Source organism: Cygnus olor, chromosome 1 (genome assembly GCF_009769625.2).
Source record: "Cygnus olor isolate bCygOlo1 chromosome 1, bCygOlo1.pri.v2, whole genome shotgun sequence".
NCBI classification, from domain to species: Eukaryota; Metazoa; Chordata; class Aves; order Anseriformes; family Anatidae; genus Cygnus; species Cygnus olor.
The window spans coordinates 102721577-102737619 of NC_049169.1; the positions used below are offsets into that span (position 1 = coordinate 102721577).

At 42.2% G+C, this 16043-nt stretch overlaps 2 long non-coding RNA genes across 2 annotated transcripts; one reads left to right on the top strand and one right to left on the bottom strand.

Annotated features, from left to right (window-relative positions):
- The first annotated feature begins 693 nt into the window (after window positions 1-693).
- LOC121078549 lies at window positions 694-12697 on the top strand. Its single transcript, XR_005824631.1, has 2 exons — window positions 694-805; window positions 12264-12697. It is a non-coding gene; the product is annotated as an uncharacterized LOC121078549 (long non-coding RNA).
- LOC121078544 lies at window positions 10867-14820 on the bottom strand. Its single transcript, XR_005824628.1, has 4 exons — window positions 14719-14820; window positions 12462-12605; window positions 11446-11496; window positions 10867-11345 (listed from the first exon to the last, which is right to left on the bottom strand). It is a non-coding gene; the product is annotated as an uncharacterized LOC121078544 (long non-coding RNA).
- Window positions 14821-16043: the final 1223 nt, after the last annotated feature.

The following is a 16043-nucleotide window of genomic DNA, read 5'->3' on the forward strand; positions in this document are numbered from 1 at the left end:
TGTGGTGGAGCTCAGCTGCCCACCTGAGTAAAATCACCACTGTCAGCAGACTCAGCTCCAGGCAGCGTTCATTCTCAGCAGAAGAACTTACCTTATCACAGCAATCATAGTTCTAGGGTACATCAGCAAGCCAGCACTTAACATCGTGTCTTGGTTACTTATAATGACGGAGTTTGGGCAATGTCAAGCTAAGAAGCTGCAAAACCCGTCTGAGATTCTGGTTAGATACTCTGGCAGTAACCTGAATGAGTGGAGTTCCAACTGCAAGCAAGTTGCAAAGCAATCCGCTTACATTGGGCAGTTCTGTGGCAAAATGATGTAGCCATGGTCTAACTTGGTGTGACCTAAATTATCAGGTTAGTGGAAAGACTGAAAATAACACAACATATCCTCAGTATATCTGACAACAACAACAACAAAACAGCAGTAATCAATCACCTCCCACAAACAGGTCCACCTCGCTGCCCACCCTCAGCAGAGCATGTCGCAGGGGGTAACAGCTAATGCTTTCACTTGTCAGGAAACCAAGGCAGAGGGCTTTGGGAATGGAACCAGTGAAGAAACAAGGTGGATTAGGGTAATTGCCTGCTCTTCACAGGACAGGGTAGCTTGCTGAAATCTCATCACACATCTCACATTCCAGGGTGCTGCTTCACCTCCTCATTCCCCTCCCCCTGCCTCTACTGGAGGGGTGGGAGGAGGCTTCTGCTTGGCTTGTCTGTGGCCGTGGGAGAGAGAAATGATGGCATGTGGAGAGAAAAAGTCAAGGGACTGGAAAAGGCAGAAGCAGCCAGATGAAATGGAAGTAGGGTATCGTCTTCCTCTTTGCGCCTCATGAGCAGTGCAAGGTGGCACAGTGTGAGCATGGGTGCAGAGATCTTATTATAATCATGGAGCCACTTGGAGCTGGGCTCAAGGCTGAGAAAAGGTGGATGACCCACCTGTCTGGCATGTAGTGAAAAAACATGCTCGTCACTTCCTTCACAAAAGGCCCAGGGGCTGAGGGGCTCACTTTTAATGCCTCAGCATCTCATGAGACAAGGGGCTGAGAAACACTGGGGGGTGGGGTGATGTTGCTCCATCTGTCTCCTTTCTCCCATTTCTGAATGGCAGTCTCCAGGAGATCTCAAGCTGGTAACTTCACAGAGGAGAGCTATATTTACTAAACAATCGCAGTGGCAGAAGTGCCTGAGGTCTCACCATTTTACCTTCCTTCTAAGGATGCTCTCCATACTTTCTCCCTGCCCCAGTGACAGAGAAATTCCTCTTGGTCACTGGTTTGCTATGAACACCACAGCAAGGCACCAAGGACACAGATCTCCATAATGGCTGCTCCATACTGATACAGTGAGACAGGCCTGAACTGGAAAGGTCTTTCGCAAACTTGGGCCTCCCTTCCAACACAAAAATGACTCTTTCCAAGGCCTCTAAACAAGAGCTGAGCTGCAGCTGAGGGACAGGACAAATGAAACATCATCCAAATGATGAAGTCCATCTCCTCTAGGTAGAAGGAACACTGAGTATTTCTCTCATAGAATTCTTGAGTGTTCTCACATGAATAAAATCTTGAGGAATTCAGAGCCATGAGCTTCCTTCCTTTGTTCTTCTCTCATTTTGCCTATTCATTCACAACAGGATTGGCTGCTGAAAGCTATTCCTGAGAGGACATTTTCAGATATCTTCACAGGACATCCAGAAACTATTGTGAACCTGAACAAGACTAAAGCCCTCAGCTAAGCTGGGAGAAAGATTTCCTTCCCCTCCACCACATATCATGCTCCTGTGCTCCTTCTTCTCTGCACATGAAATAAGCGAGTCTCATACATTGGCATACCGAGCATCTTCTTCCCCTCACACAGACAGGGTCAACTGTGAAATTCCAGAAGTACCTTTCTGTGCTTGGCCTATTTCTGATATCCCCTCAGATTTTGCTGTTTATTCTTGTAATCTCATTTACTTTTACTTCTCTCATACATTTTCCTGTTAATTCTGCTCTCCAGGTGGCCTCCCATTTTAAATGGTCTTCTTATTTTTTTTTCCGTCATGACTGTTTCACTTCCTTCATTATATGATTTCCTTCATCAGTTTCTATGGTACTTGTTTATCTAGCTTGGAGACACAGCAGTGCATGAAGGAATGAGAGCTATCATCATTTGGCTTTACATGGGGAAAGGTTGCAAGAGGTTTCTGCAGAAAGTTTTGGTTTTCACTCCCCATGTCCCTCCCCTTGGGAAAGCTTCTCCAGGCTGAAAAGAAGGAGATTAATTGGGTAATCAATCCTATGACATCTCAGCTGAATGCCACAAACTATGAGCTCTTTTAGAGGATAGCACAGTATGCAGGTGGGAAGTCACTGAAATTTTGAGAGGGAAGGGAAGGAGGGGACCCTGTTTCAGTTGTGAGTGAGTGAAACGAAACCCAAGTCATCATGGTGATGCTTTTCAGGAAACAGAACTACTAATTTCTGGCTAGCTGTCTTCAAGCTTAGTTGAACTCATGCCAGGAAAGGTATTTCTGGAAAAATGAATCTTCCCAAGATTGTTATGTTTTGTTTTGTATCATATTGCCACTTCCCTTTTTGGTTTGCTTGTGAGCCTGGTTATTTATGGCCAATATCCATCTGTTCCTTTGCAGAGCTGCTGTCCAAGCACTTGCAGAACTGTCTGGGTTAGATTTAAACATTAAAAAAATTTACAGAAAGGATCATTTGTCCTGTCCTTCCTAGGAAGACCAGTACAAGAGTGGTAACTGGCAGGGTGGAACAGCAGTAACAAACAGCCAGGGATAATAACAGTCCTGTTGCAGCCCTATGAACAATTTGTGCTTTAGTAAGTGGAGCCATCCTGCTTTGAACTACTTACAAAGACATGATGCAATTTCCCCAAAAAGCAACTTTGGTTGTTGGTTTGGGATTTGGGCTTGATCCCATTTCACAGCTCACCCTGCTCCTTCTCATTTGGCCATCAGTACAAAATCTCAGTATAGACACAGGTTGTCTCTTGAAGTCAAGAAAAAGCTGTCTAATGTTGTATCTTCCTATGGCTAAAGACCCAGGACAAGCTATGGTGAGAGGAAGGAAAGGATGTTTCTTTATTCTCTGTCTCTCAGGATGTTTCACATGAATTGAGATTCTTTCCCTCACCATGGTCTTGTGCCAAACCCCTTGGCCCTACCACACCTTGCACAGCCACCATGCCCTAGAGAACATCTCTATCCCCCTATCTCCTTTCACTCATCTGCTATTTACTGCTGCAGCTTGAATTTTCCTTCTGGAGACACAGAGATCCAAGACTGACCTGAGGACAAAGATCAGAGACAGCTACCACTGAGGAGTATCTGGATGGCACATGGATGATGCCGGAAAGAGAGATCTGTCTTGAGGAGAAAGGGAAATCTTTTATCCTATTGCAATGATTAGGCTTAAAGTGAGGAAATTACCTTCCCCATTCCCTTTTTCTTCCCTCAAACACTACCTTTCAAAATCTAAACTGTGTGCCCCCAGTATTCAATCATCTGAAAATCACCAGGGCCCTACAGAACAAGGAAACAAGCTTGAGAAAAGGGAATCAGCAATTTTCCTGGCGTACTTATTTGCCTTCTGCTTTTCAAGCTCTGAACCGTCCCTCCTGTTCTTTGTCCCAGGAGCCTGGATGTATATATAGTATCGGATCAGTGACTGTGACAGAAGTCTGAAGTTAGAGGAGGAGGGTTATAAGGAAGATCAACAACCTGGCAGCAAAAGCAAACAACATCTAAGGTGCTAGAGAGAGATGTGCTAAGGAATGCTGTAGTTTTGTGATACACTGATTTTCATGACTTTTGTTTTCTTGTACACCTTCTCCTGTCCTATTCAGCTCTGGGATTTGATAAAGGCTCCTTTACAAAGTCACAAGCAGAAGATGGGGACAGAAAGCCACAGCTATTGGGAGACCAACATCCAATATGTGCATAGGAAATGTTCCCTCATACCCTGCAAGCTCTTCAAAAATGTAAATCAGGCACAGAAATGCAGTTATATTATGGCTTCCATTTCATTGAGTAATAACGATAAATATAAATAGCATCATATTTACTGAGATAAATTAAATTAAATCATTAAACACTCTGACTCATATGTTCCATGACTAAGCAGTGAGAACAAGATGTTTTGTATTACTGTTTAATTTACCTACCTGCTGATGATCTCACATAATGTTTTTCATTGTGGTATCCAATCTTTCTAAACCAAATAACAAATATGGACAGAGTGCTCAAAAGGCAAAATGACTGTGAGCATATCAATCAAATCAATGATATCATCAGTTTTCTTCTGTCCTAGTGTCTACAACTCTGATTACTTAACCTGCTTCCTCTATAACCTCATCGGACTCCTGTGAGGCTACAACATTAGTGCCAGACAAAGGCAATTCTGTTGGTCATCATTCGGTACCACAGATTTGTTCTAGCTCAGGTGTGGGCCCACAGCCACATCCCAACAGGGTCCTGCTGACTCCCCCCAGCTGTGATTATGTGCCAGCAATATGCCCTGAATGCAAGACATCGGTGTTCCAGGTGATACTGAGCACGGCTCATGCTGTGCCTTGCAAGGATGCACAGAGCATATGTTTGGGCCGCTTCTCAGGAAGGGTCTGGCAGTTTCTGAAGGCAACCACCATCCCAGGATATGGCTTTAAATAAAGCCATCCAGCTGTGCGTGGGGAGGGATAATACTATTTCAGAGGGATAATACTATTTCAGAAGTGCAGCAGGTCATTTTCATCTAGTCCTAGGACACTGCAGTGGCAGGATGAGGTAGTTCAAGCTCCGGGTGTTTGGAAACTAGAAGCTCTCAACATCTGGTCAGTTGTTGGCAGCTTGCTCAGCAGAGGTTAACCTGTGGCTTGGCAAAATGATGTGAACCTGTCACAACACAGCAAAAGCATCTCTTTTCTCATCCAGATCACCATGTTGCTGTTACAGTACACTGGAGATTGTGAAACCTGGAGAAAGAAAAGCAATCTTTGGAAGACTGTAAGAGAGTCTGACCTTAGAACTATAGTATTCTTGTATTTCAATCTGTGTTACAGTTCTATACCTTTATCACATTAACTAATGTTGATTGCGAGATGTAGAGAATGTGAGTGAGAGGAAGAGGCAAATTGACTAATCCCAGGAAATTACTGTTGTTACAATGTTTGTGTGTGCCTACTAAGGGATTTCTGAAACTGCTGCTGCTCTGAAAGAACTGAGGTGCTGTGGGGACAGATATAGGTACAGGTTTGTTGGGATTGATTTTGGATATCTCATATAATGGTGCCAAAGGCAAAGTCCCAAGGCAGGGTGGGCTCAGATGACAGGCACCAGAACTGGGGCTTGGAGGTGGGAAGACCCAAACAAATTCTCAAAAGTGAGACTGGCCTGCGAGTGATTTCAGTGAGTGACAGAGCACACACTGAACAACATCATGCACCCATGTTAGTGACATTCTCCTGGGGTTATCTTTCCCTTAAAGATGATCACACCCATATAAACAAACACAAACAAATAATAATCAAATCAAACCAAAACAGGAGACTGATTGCTGATTGCTGGCTGTTTGGTTTCTCACAGGAATACTGAAGAAAAAAAAAAAGTCACAGTAGCCTACCTCTTCTCTTCACAAGGTACCCTCCCTATGTTGAGAATGTCATTGTTCCTGGAAGTTTCCTCTCTCTTGTGGCCTCAGACTGATCACAAAGTAGCCTTAAGCCAAATGGGAACTTCAGATACCATGCCACAAAATTTTGATTCCACTCTGAAACCATTCCCACAGCCCCACTTGGTCTTAGTTAGGGTCCACCTAGAATGGTCAGAGCACATCCCCAGCACCGGAATAACCACTATCATCCTTAGCCTTCTTGCTAAGTCTCCTCCAGATGACATCCAGAGCTAAGGGATGAAGTTCTTTTCTACTCAGAAAGCACTGAAAGCACTTATCCCTCAGAAGAGACAGGGCTCAGCAATTTTGTTCAGGTACTTCATAAAATGAGAAATGGAGATCAAAATCTTCATCCTGCCAACTCATGCAGTTTTGCAATACCCCAGGTAATGGGAAAACAAAACAAAACAAACAAACAAAAGAACACAACAACCAATAAACTAAACAACAAGACCAGTTCATGTAGGGACCTGGAGCTCTGTCACTGTAATAGGCCCAAGCTGGCTCTGTGGGTCCAAGCAGGGTTGAGCCTGAGGTGACCCTATTCTCCTGGACCATGGAGTGCTGCCAACGCAGAGTGTGGCATAGCTTACTGGAGCTAAGTAACAAAGGCCTGACAACAAATAGCTTAATAAAACTGCTGTTTAACGCAGAAAAAAGAAGCATATAAACAGTGAGTAAAGCTTCAGATGCTGGGCACCCCGTGTTTGTGTAGCACAGATCCTGGATGGATTTTCCCATGGCATGCTGTACAGTTCATATCGGTGAAGGAAGGCTCCCACATTTTGGTCATTCGAGTTAATATTTATTTTCTTACATGAAACCAAAACCAAACCAAAACACCTCTATTCCTAAAGTGCACATGAGAACACCTTAGGTAAAGGCAAGGCCAGTGCCAGGTGGGATCTGCCTGCAGGCTGTCCTGTTACCATGGCCTGCCTGAGGCTGCCCTGCAGCAACAGGATTTGTGCAGTGCAGAACAGACCCGCACCTACTCAGGCTGACTGTTTTGTGGGTCACTGTCTCAATGTACAGTGGTCTCTGGTCAGGATCTCGACCTTCCATCCTGTGATCCGCATACAGTTTACCTTTCCCAAAGATATTATAAGTTACAGGTTTTATCAGAGCTTCTCAGTCCTTAAGCACGAGGCCCAATAGAGCAGACATGGTCTGTTAGAGATCGAATCCTTGGATATTACGTCTTCTGTAAGGCACCCAACACATGGTCGTCTTTCTTCCTCCAGAGGAGGAACTCTCATCTTTCTAGATTTGGCAGGGAAGGTGTTTAAGCTTTGCTGGTAACTTATGAGTTTACTCACTCATCAGGGGTATTTCTGAGCATTTTAACCTTGGCAAAGCTCTGAGAGCATTGAGAGATCCTGCTGTATGTGAGGTTTCCACTTTGTTCCCACAGCTTCAGGTGCTTCAGAGGAAAGTTGGGTGTGCCATATGCAACAGCTGCCTTTTCAAGAGCCACAACCGGTTAAGCAGGGAAAAGGCACTTTCAGATTCTCTTGTTCCCCAACACTGGGGTGAGCCATCTCCTGCCTTTGCCCTTCCAAAACTTGGAGGGTTTTTCTGAACTGAAAAATAAATCACATTTCCTGCCAATTAAGTGTTACCGCCCCTTTCAAACTTACAAGTGTGGTGCAAAGAGACACTCCAGTTATTATGTTTTTAACCAGGAGCATGTATCAGCTCTCACTCACCCTCTACAGGGAGAGGAAGAAGTGCTGGTAAGGGCAGGTGCGTAAAAGGCTTGTTGCGACTTGGGAGCAACTGAGGTCAAAGTGTTTTTTGCCTTTCCTCTTACATCATCCCGAGCTGAGCCTGTGGGCGCTCTCTGTCACTGGCTGAGTGTGGAGCTTCGCTCTGCAAGAACAGAAACAGAAAGGAGAGCACCTAAAGAAAAGAGCAGTGCCAGAGGGCTCGCGGGGAAAGAAGACATCTACAAGAAAAAGCTGAGGGTAAAAAGATTACTGGCAGAAAATCTCAGATTCAGCTCTGTGCTGTCATTGCTCCACAAGAAGGGGATCCCTTGCTTTGCTGCTCCAAGGGTGTGCTTTATATCTGTGCAAAGTGTCTGGCTTGCTTCTGGAAGGGTGAGCACGCTGCTTGTGCCAGTCCAACTGCGGAGGAGCCCTGCTTCCAAAAGTAATTGTGCTGGGCGCTGCCTGTGCCTGCGAGGGGCTGCACCAAGGTCTGGATGTGCTGGGGAAGCCCCTGCCTGCTGCCCTGCCTTGTCACTGGGCGAGGCTTAAAGCTGGCACAGGAGGCATCGCAAGGAAAGGAACAAATGACACTCATGAAGACGGGTAAAGGCAGGGCAGGGAAGGGCAAAGGCAGGAGATGGCTCACCCCAATGCTGGGGAACAAGAGAATCTGAAAGTGCCTTTTCCCTGCTTAACCGGTTGTGGCTCTTGAAAAGGCTGCTGTGCCACAGAATTAACAGTAAATGTCAGATCGGACATTTTCTGTCCAATACAGAAAAAAAAGTTCTAATACACCAGCTTTGCAAAGCATTAGCAGTGGAGGAAAAATATACATTTTAGATATTATCATAATTACTACTATTATCTTACAATGAGTAGAACTTTAAATGTTGTGTAATAAAAAGTGCTAGGGAGAGGAAGGAAAATTATTAAATACCTGTAAAAGTGCAGTTTATTCTACTTAATTTAGGAGCTGTTTTCACAAAATTAGAGTATTATAAAATAAATTCATTACATTCTTGTTCAAGTTATCAATGATGGGACAATTGTAAAAGTATAAAAAATACATTTTAAAATATAATTGTAATCAGTCAAGATGTTCTTAAGGTTTAGTACACAATTATATAGCTGTTGTATATTAATGGCAAAAAAAAAAAAGAAGGTAGTTACGTATGGCTGTCATCCCTCTGCCATTTTCTCCCCCAAATCTTCTAAACATTTTTGGGTGCAATTCACCTCTCAAATGCTGTCAGTATTTATATTTGGTGTATTTCTCTCTAGCTCTTAAATTCTGAAAGTGTTGCAAGTCCATCTCCGTGAGATTAATGGACTAAATTTAGAAAGAAAAGTAAAAGGGCTTGGGACTATTTCTTGGATTTGCTAAATCTTAATTTTACCTCAAATTTGTATTAAGGAACCAGCTACTAAGTGCTTAACTTTATTTATTTATTTATTTATTCTTTTAGTTAGGTTCTATTTATACCTGTTGTATATAACAATGCTGAACAGCAAGGACTGTTTTTAATAGCTATAAAAATAAAAAATGAAAATGATTGCATGACTTTGGGCAATTTATCTGTAAACATACAATTCATTTTAAGCATTTTCTTACCTGGGTTGAGGAGAAAAGTGAATGAATAGTTGCTGGGATTCTGTGTATTTCTATAGCGTCAAAATATTTTATGATGTATTGTAAATTTCTTGTCTGTCCTTCTGCTAGACCTGTTTAACTTCACTTTAATATACTTTTCAAAAAATAGTAAGTTACATCTGTAGAAAATATTTATAACAATGTAGACCTTTGTTAATATTGTATTAAGTTGGTCACACAACAAATTTCACTTGTCTAAACATATCTTTAAGGTGTTTATAGCTTGAAGATTACTGTAATGCAAGATTGTTCTAAAGAAATGTGTTTATGTCATTGCAAATATGCATGGGACACCCATTGCAATAGCTTAGCCAAAGTGCAATATTTTATAGTAAAGACACAGGCAGGAGTTTAAGTAAGACTTGAAAAATTTTCCTTGTCTATATGTTATAATCAGATGGTAACAGCTAGAAATACTTTTGAATAAATCAGATCTCTACAATATGTTGTAATGATGCTTTCCAAAATGATACATAGACCTTCTGCAAGAAATAGATGAATGGATTTGGCTTGTATATTGAGTTCAATGTATTTTCTTCAGAACTTCAGACACTGTCACTATGTTCCCTGTATATATATACACATACATATGCGTGTGCTATATTATGTTACATATAATATATGTTTGTGTTTCTTAATGATCAACAAGCTTAAAATAAGCTAATAATCACTAACTTCCAAATAACATAACAGAAATAGAAAAAATACATCTCTTTTAGCACCTCAAATGAGAAAAAGTAAAATTCAAGCCTGTGATTCCCTTTTGTCTCTCTCCGTTGTTTATTTAATGACATAATAATGGAATTATATATAATAAAAATATTATTCCTTTACCATAATTAAACAAACAAAGCTAAATGCTACTTTTACATAAATTCAACAGAAAATCTGATAAAGCAACCAGCATACATAGTTTCTGTGGTTTTATATACAGAGAGTTTACATTGAGAAAATAAACAGATGTACTCTGTGGTTTAAAGACTGGTTTATGTACACAGACATGCTAATGTGTGGGAGGCTGGGATAAGGAAAGAGGGTAAGAATACAAAGCCTTCTGACTGACTTAGATAAATGAGATGCATTTTTACTTAGTCAATGATTCCTGCGGTTAGAGAACATGTGACAGTTGATTTGCAAGATTTCATTTGTCCTCGGTTCAGATCGTGGGGTTTTTAGTTATTGGTGGGTGTTAATCCGTAAAACAATCTATGGGTTTCTTGCTTTTCTGTTAAGGTTCTCTCCAGTTGTCTACTACGCATATTCTGAATTACTCTAATGTGAAAAAAATATATATATATATATGAAGTGCATTCTAATACAGATCTCTCTATAGCACAATTGTAAAAAGGCTACAGAGTGCTCATGGAAAATATATTTTATTATTTATGTATCATGGATAATTGCTAATATGAAGGATATATTTACTACTAACATTTCCGGTATTTGTACAGTTGCTAAACTTACTAAATTTAGAGGTCTGTTCTGAACTGAATAGATCTCATTTTATCTATCAGAAAACGTCATTCTTGAGAGTTGCATCTTTTTTTTAGCACTTATTTTTCTCTCCCTCAAGTAGAATTGTGCTGACCATGCTAATCTTTATGAAAATACAAGCAGTTCTCCTTCCCTTCCCTTCCCTTCCCTTCCCTTCCCTTCCCTTCCCTTCCCTTCCCTTCCCTTCCCTTCCCTTCCCTTCCCTTCCCTTCCCTTCCCTTCCCTCCCGTCCCTTCCCTTCCCTTCCCTTCCCTTCCCTTCCCTTCCCTTCCCTTCCCTTCCCTTCCCTTCCCTTCCCTTCCCTTCCCTTCCCCTCCCTTCCCCTCCCTCCTCTTGTTTCCTCCACCCTCCCCCGTTTTTGCATACTGGAAAACTACTGAAAACAAAATTGTAACCTCTGGATCCTCGAAATTTCTCTTCTGTTTCAGCATGTATATTTCTAAAAAGGCATTAAAGTGTCATTTTGCCTCCTGTGAGAATCCACAGGAGACATACCTACTCTGTGAACTGCAGTGGGGTTAATACCAGCAGGCCTTGGATATGGGAGATCAAAAATGTTTTCCTATGCCGAAAGCTACTTCCTGAACAACGTCTGTAAAAGTAAAAGATCCAGTAATTATATTGATTGTTCCATCACCTGTTACTTGTCCCGGAGCCCCTGTGCATGCTGCTGTTATGAAATACAGAAATTCTTAAAAAAAACACTCCTATGTGAACATAAACACTCATGTAGCATGACTTTATTGCATAGAAAGTGAAGAGATCTGCAGAAGTCTGATGGACCTTAAGTGCCTGGCTAATGTCACCATTGCTGTCATGAAAAACAAAGGCAGGGCTTTCCTGTGCTTTCTGGGACTGGAAAAGGGTGAACTGGTTAATTTAGGGCATGGGTAAATCTGGTATAGGCTTACTTCTTGTGCTCAGTGTCCTCCTGTCCAGCTCCTTTGGGGGCACATGCATCACTGTTCAGCAACAAATTACCACATCCAAAAAATGATATTCAGATATTACAAGAGAAGGGGGACAGGAGTCTCAGCAACCAAATCTGAACGAAAACTCTTCCTGTTTATGGACACCATCTTCCTGTCAGTCCCAGAGAATGGGAGATAAGGTGCTTCTCCCTTGTCCTAGGGAATTAAAGGCAGCTGCTGGGAAAAGGCTGGCTGAAGGAGTCCTCTGCTGGAAGGAGAGGGGAAAAAAATAAAGAGAATGGAATTTTTTCCAAATGCATTGAGGAGAGCATCTGTCAGCTAGCCTGTCCATGGCCAAGCTGTCTCAGTGGCATGGGCACGCTTCAGGGGTTAAAAACTCTTGTTTCCTGAGCTTGTCTGATGCCTGAATATACTCAGGTCGGTCAGCTTGCTTCCATTTCTCCAGGCTACACCTACTGTTGGAAAAAAGTTTGTCAGAAGAAATGCTGCTGATGATTCCTGGTCTGTGGGCTTTGAGTCACAGATAATTATGTATGAGTTGAAGCTCAAGAATGTCTTTGAGGCTAGTAGACTGAGGGACAGGGGAAACCACATGAAGCAATTCGCAGTCTGGGGTCACTGAGCAGGAAAGAAGCTGTTCACATCTAGTAGGAGTTTAAAGAGTGCTGCAGCATGCTTTTGGAAAAGGAACTATCCTAATCATAGGAACTACCCCGTGCCACTGAGAGAGAAGCACTGCAGATTTTTCTTCATCATAGTAGAGAGCAAAGGCTAAGAGTGTATCTTTTCTCCTTCAGGGTCCGGAGTGGGAAATCCCTTGATTTGCAGCTGGAACTGGTCTCATCATAGGAAGCCTGCCCCAGATTCCTTTCTAATCTGTCTCCGAGCATATGTTTCTGTTCACCAAATAATTCTACTTGCCACTGACACTGCTCACCACTGTCAATATCTGCTGTGTTCTGAGATCCCCTCCTCATCACTGGGCCCATACATACCTCTTTAAATTTCCTTCCAGAGTCTGTGTGTCAAATGCCCTTACTGGTCAGAAGGGTGAAGTTTCTTGCAAAGATGAGCATAGCTGTTCAAAAGAGAACTTCAGTTGCCTGGGAAGTTCCAGCCTTTGATTTTTGTCAGGTCTCCTATAAGGCAGAAGAGAATGAGAAACTGTGTTCACCAATGATGCTGATACTGAAAGGTTGTGCCCCTGGAGATGAGAGATTCTGTGTACAAATAAATAAACAAATAATAAATCTAGCAAAGCTAATATAAGTTCTTCAACACAATGATTTCAATGTATTGGAGTTTTCTGACATGTTACTTTTAGTGAAATGGAATGAAAGAAATCTATAGTTAAGCATGTCATTGAACATCTGGGAAATCTGTTAATCTGTTACAGGTAATAGACTTCTTGTGTTATGTCCATTTAAAATTGCAGCAAGTACAAAGTGTAACTGTTAAAGGACCTAAATATCCTATTTTTATTTTCATTTCATGAATCTGTATTCCACTAAGGGATTTCACTCACAGAAGATGAACTGATACTGTTTGTACGTAGAAGATTACTGTTTGTACGTAGAAGACAGCAATCATAAAATGTTGCTAACTTACCCCAATTTCTAAAAGCCACCAATATCTGGACAGACAGTTTGTCAATGAGACACTGGAGTACACTGGAAAATGCTAAATATCCCTGATGGAGGCAGGTAGCAGGCAGAACAGGGAACAGTGTCTCAGGCCCACTACTCTTCTAATATTGTTCTTCTGAGGTGGCCTCTGTACTGCGCAAAGGTACAGCCCTGCTATCAGTACTGTGTGCTTGGGAATAGAACCTTTCTCCACTCCCTGTTCCTGACACTAGGTTATTTTTGCAAGACTAGAATAAATACTCACTGTTTTATACCCATTTCAGTCATTAAACTCTAAAGCTATGATTGGCTTTGATTCTCCTCTCATTCATTTGATTAAACTTTTAACATAGTCAGTAGAATTAGTCAAAGTTTTGGATAGGTCTAGCCTAAAGACAATGTGACTTACAGAAACTAAGAGATGGCTACCTGCAACTCACAGGATGGCAGCATTCCTCAGTTAAGTCTACTTTGGTAGATGCATCCCCCTGGTTAGATACAGATCTTTCTATCTTACAAGATCAGGAGCTGATGTTTTCAAGATGGTCTTAAAGAAGCAAAGAAAATTGATCACACAAGTTGTCCTGGAAGAGGAACAGCTGAAATGTGACATCTCTAAGCTCAATTTATGAAGCAGATCAAGTGCAGGATAGGGTATGTCAGGAAAAGCTTTTCACACACATGCACACATACATGCAGACCACCTCAAATCACCACTCGAGTGAGTCAGCAAAGCTGAGGCTGGGAGCAAACATGGCACTCCTTCCCACCAGTCTCAGTACCTGGCACTTAGGTGGCAATTTGGCTTCAACATGCAACTGTTCTATTTTGGGCACTTTGCTTCCAAATGTTGGCAGCTGTTCACACAACAGTTTCCTCCCTCAGTTTCTGGTTGGAAGGTTGTTGGAAGATAGCTGTTGACACTAGCTGCCAATCAAATGATATCACAGTACACTATAAAACTTGAAGGCAGTTATGTGGTCTGTGAACTCAGGGCCCTGAGGACATTAAAAAGCCTCAGCTGCCCTGACCTGCCTCACCTGGGGCTCCCACTGACACCCTGTCTGTGGATTACCCAGGATTTCCATTTGAGCTCAGGTCTGGGTTATTAGACCCTGCCTGAGCTATGGTACAACTGTGCTCGTCTCCAGCTCTGTGACACTAATGTCCAGGCCCGTGTCCATGCTTAGCCATGGACACTGTTGATCTGACTTTCAGGGTTGACATCAGACCTGTCTTATCACTATAGACCATCCTGGTAATTGCTGGTCTGTGTGTGACCTTGGTTATTATCACAGGGATCACCCTGACCTAAGAAATAACTTCCCTACTTGACCTAGGACCTGACTGGCCAGCATGAACTTGCCTGAAAATCTGAACTGTTGGCTGATCCTGGCTGCTAGAGCTAGGTCTGCTCTGATCAACTTTTTTGGGGTACAGTGGGACAGGACCTTGCTAGTGAGGCTCCTGCCCTGCTGGTTGCTTTATCTCCCTTGACATGGCTTTTCATCCTTTTTGGGTAGCTGACCCTTGCTGCGACCTGGTAGTGTCTGGCAAAATTTACTGTGACCTGGTCAGGGAAAACAGCGGTTCTGGACTCCTGGTTAGTTGTTCAGATTCTTATTACCCATAATACTGTGGTGAAGTTTCTATTCCAGGCCATTCTTTCAAACCATATTTCCTTTGCAAAGCAATCTGAGGTCAAATGGTAAGCCAGAAGTGACATCACGTTCAGGTCAGTTCTTAGCAGACTATTCTCTCTTCGGGGTGTGTGGGGAGAGAAAGGAAATGAAATACAGAATATTAGACTACGTATAATGTAACAGCAAAAATAAACATACTAAATGGGACCTGACAGACCAAATATCAATGATGCAGCTGAGCAATATCTCTCAAGAGTAACTTAGAAATCAGAACTTAGAAATCAGAATTAGTCTATCTTGAACTGGTAGAGGCAAAAGCCAAGCCACGAAACACAAGAATACTCTTGTTGCTGCCATAGTTGACTGAAGCATTGACATGTGACCGTGCAGCACAGACATATGAGATTAGGGAAAAGATCTGAAAACTGCTGGGTGATGTTCTGCACTGAGATGTCTTGTTCTTATGTAAAGAGAAACAGGAGGGCCTGAATCCAGTCCATATGACACCTTTATGGTCACTGCTATTCCTTTACGCACTGTGGCCTTCCTGTTCCTGGCTTGGGACATGGAACTTCTTAATCTCCTATGGATTGAAATTTGCACTCAAGCTCAGTCACTTACAGGCTGTGGATGATAAGTGTAGTTAAGTATAGGATTATATGTGACTGTATTTGAGATACACATGTAGACATATGCAAGCAGTAAGACTATACAGCTTACTGGAACCAAAACAAAATCAGAATTTGGAATTTGTCTTTAAATAAACTTCTGTAGAGCAAAGCCCTTTTTTTTGATGTTGTTTTCGCTGGATCCTCTGAGAGAAGAAAGCATCCAGTCTTGCCAAGAAAGAGCCCCAGCCTTTGCTGTCCGTGCTTCTGTCTGTCTTTCTTTTTTTTTTTCTCTTTTTTTTTTTTTCTTTTTAATTTTTTTTTCTTGAGACAGAACTGTGGGTACAGCATTCTTGCAGTATTTGCAGATTTGGAGTCTGTAATATATATGCATGGACAGTGTGGTGATTACAGAAAGGAAAGCAAATTAAATATAACTTAACCTGGCCTACTGTAGACAACACACCTCATCTTGACACCATCCAGCACCTCAGCAACTCTCCTTCACCTCATGCTGAATACCTGGCTACTATGGTCTGTTCAGATCTTCTCCACCTCCAGCCTAAGCCTGTGTCCTGCCATACGACATGACTGCTGTCTTCGCCATGGTCTGCTTTCTAACAAGACAAAGGTGCCACTAGTTGTTTTCTTTCATCTTACATCATTCCTGGTGAGACTCAGATCTGCCAGTTGCTGAAGAG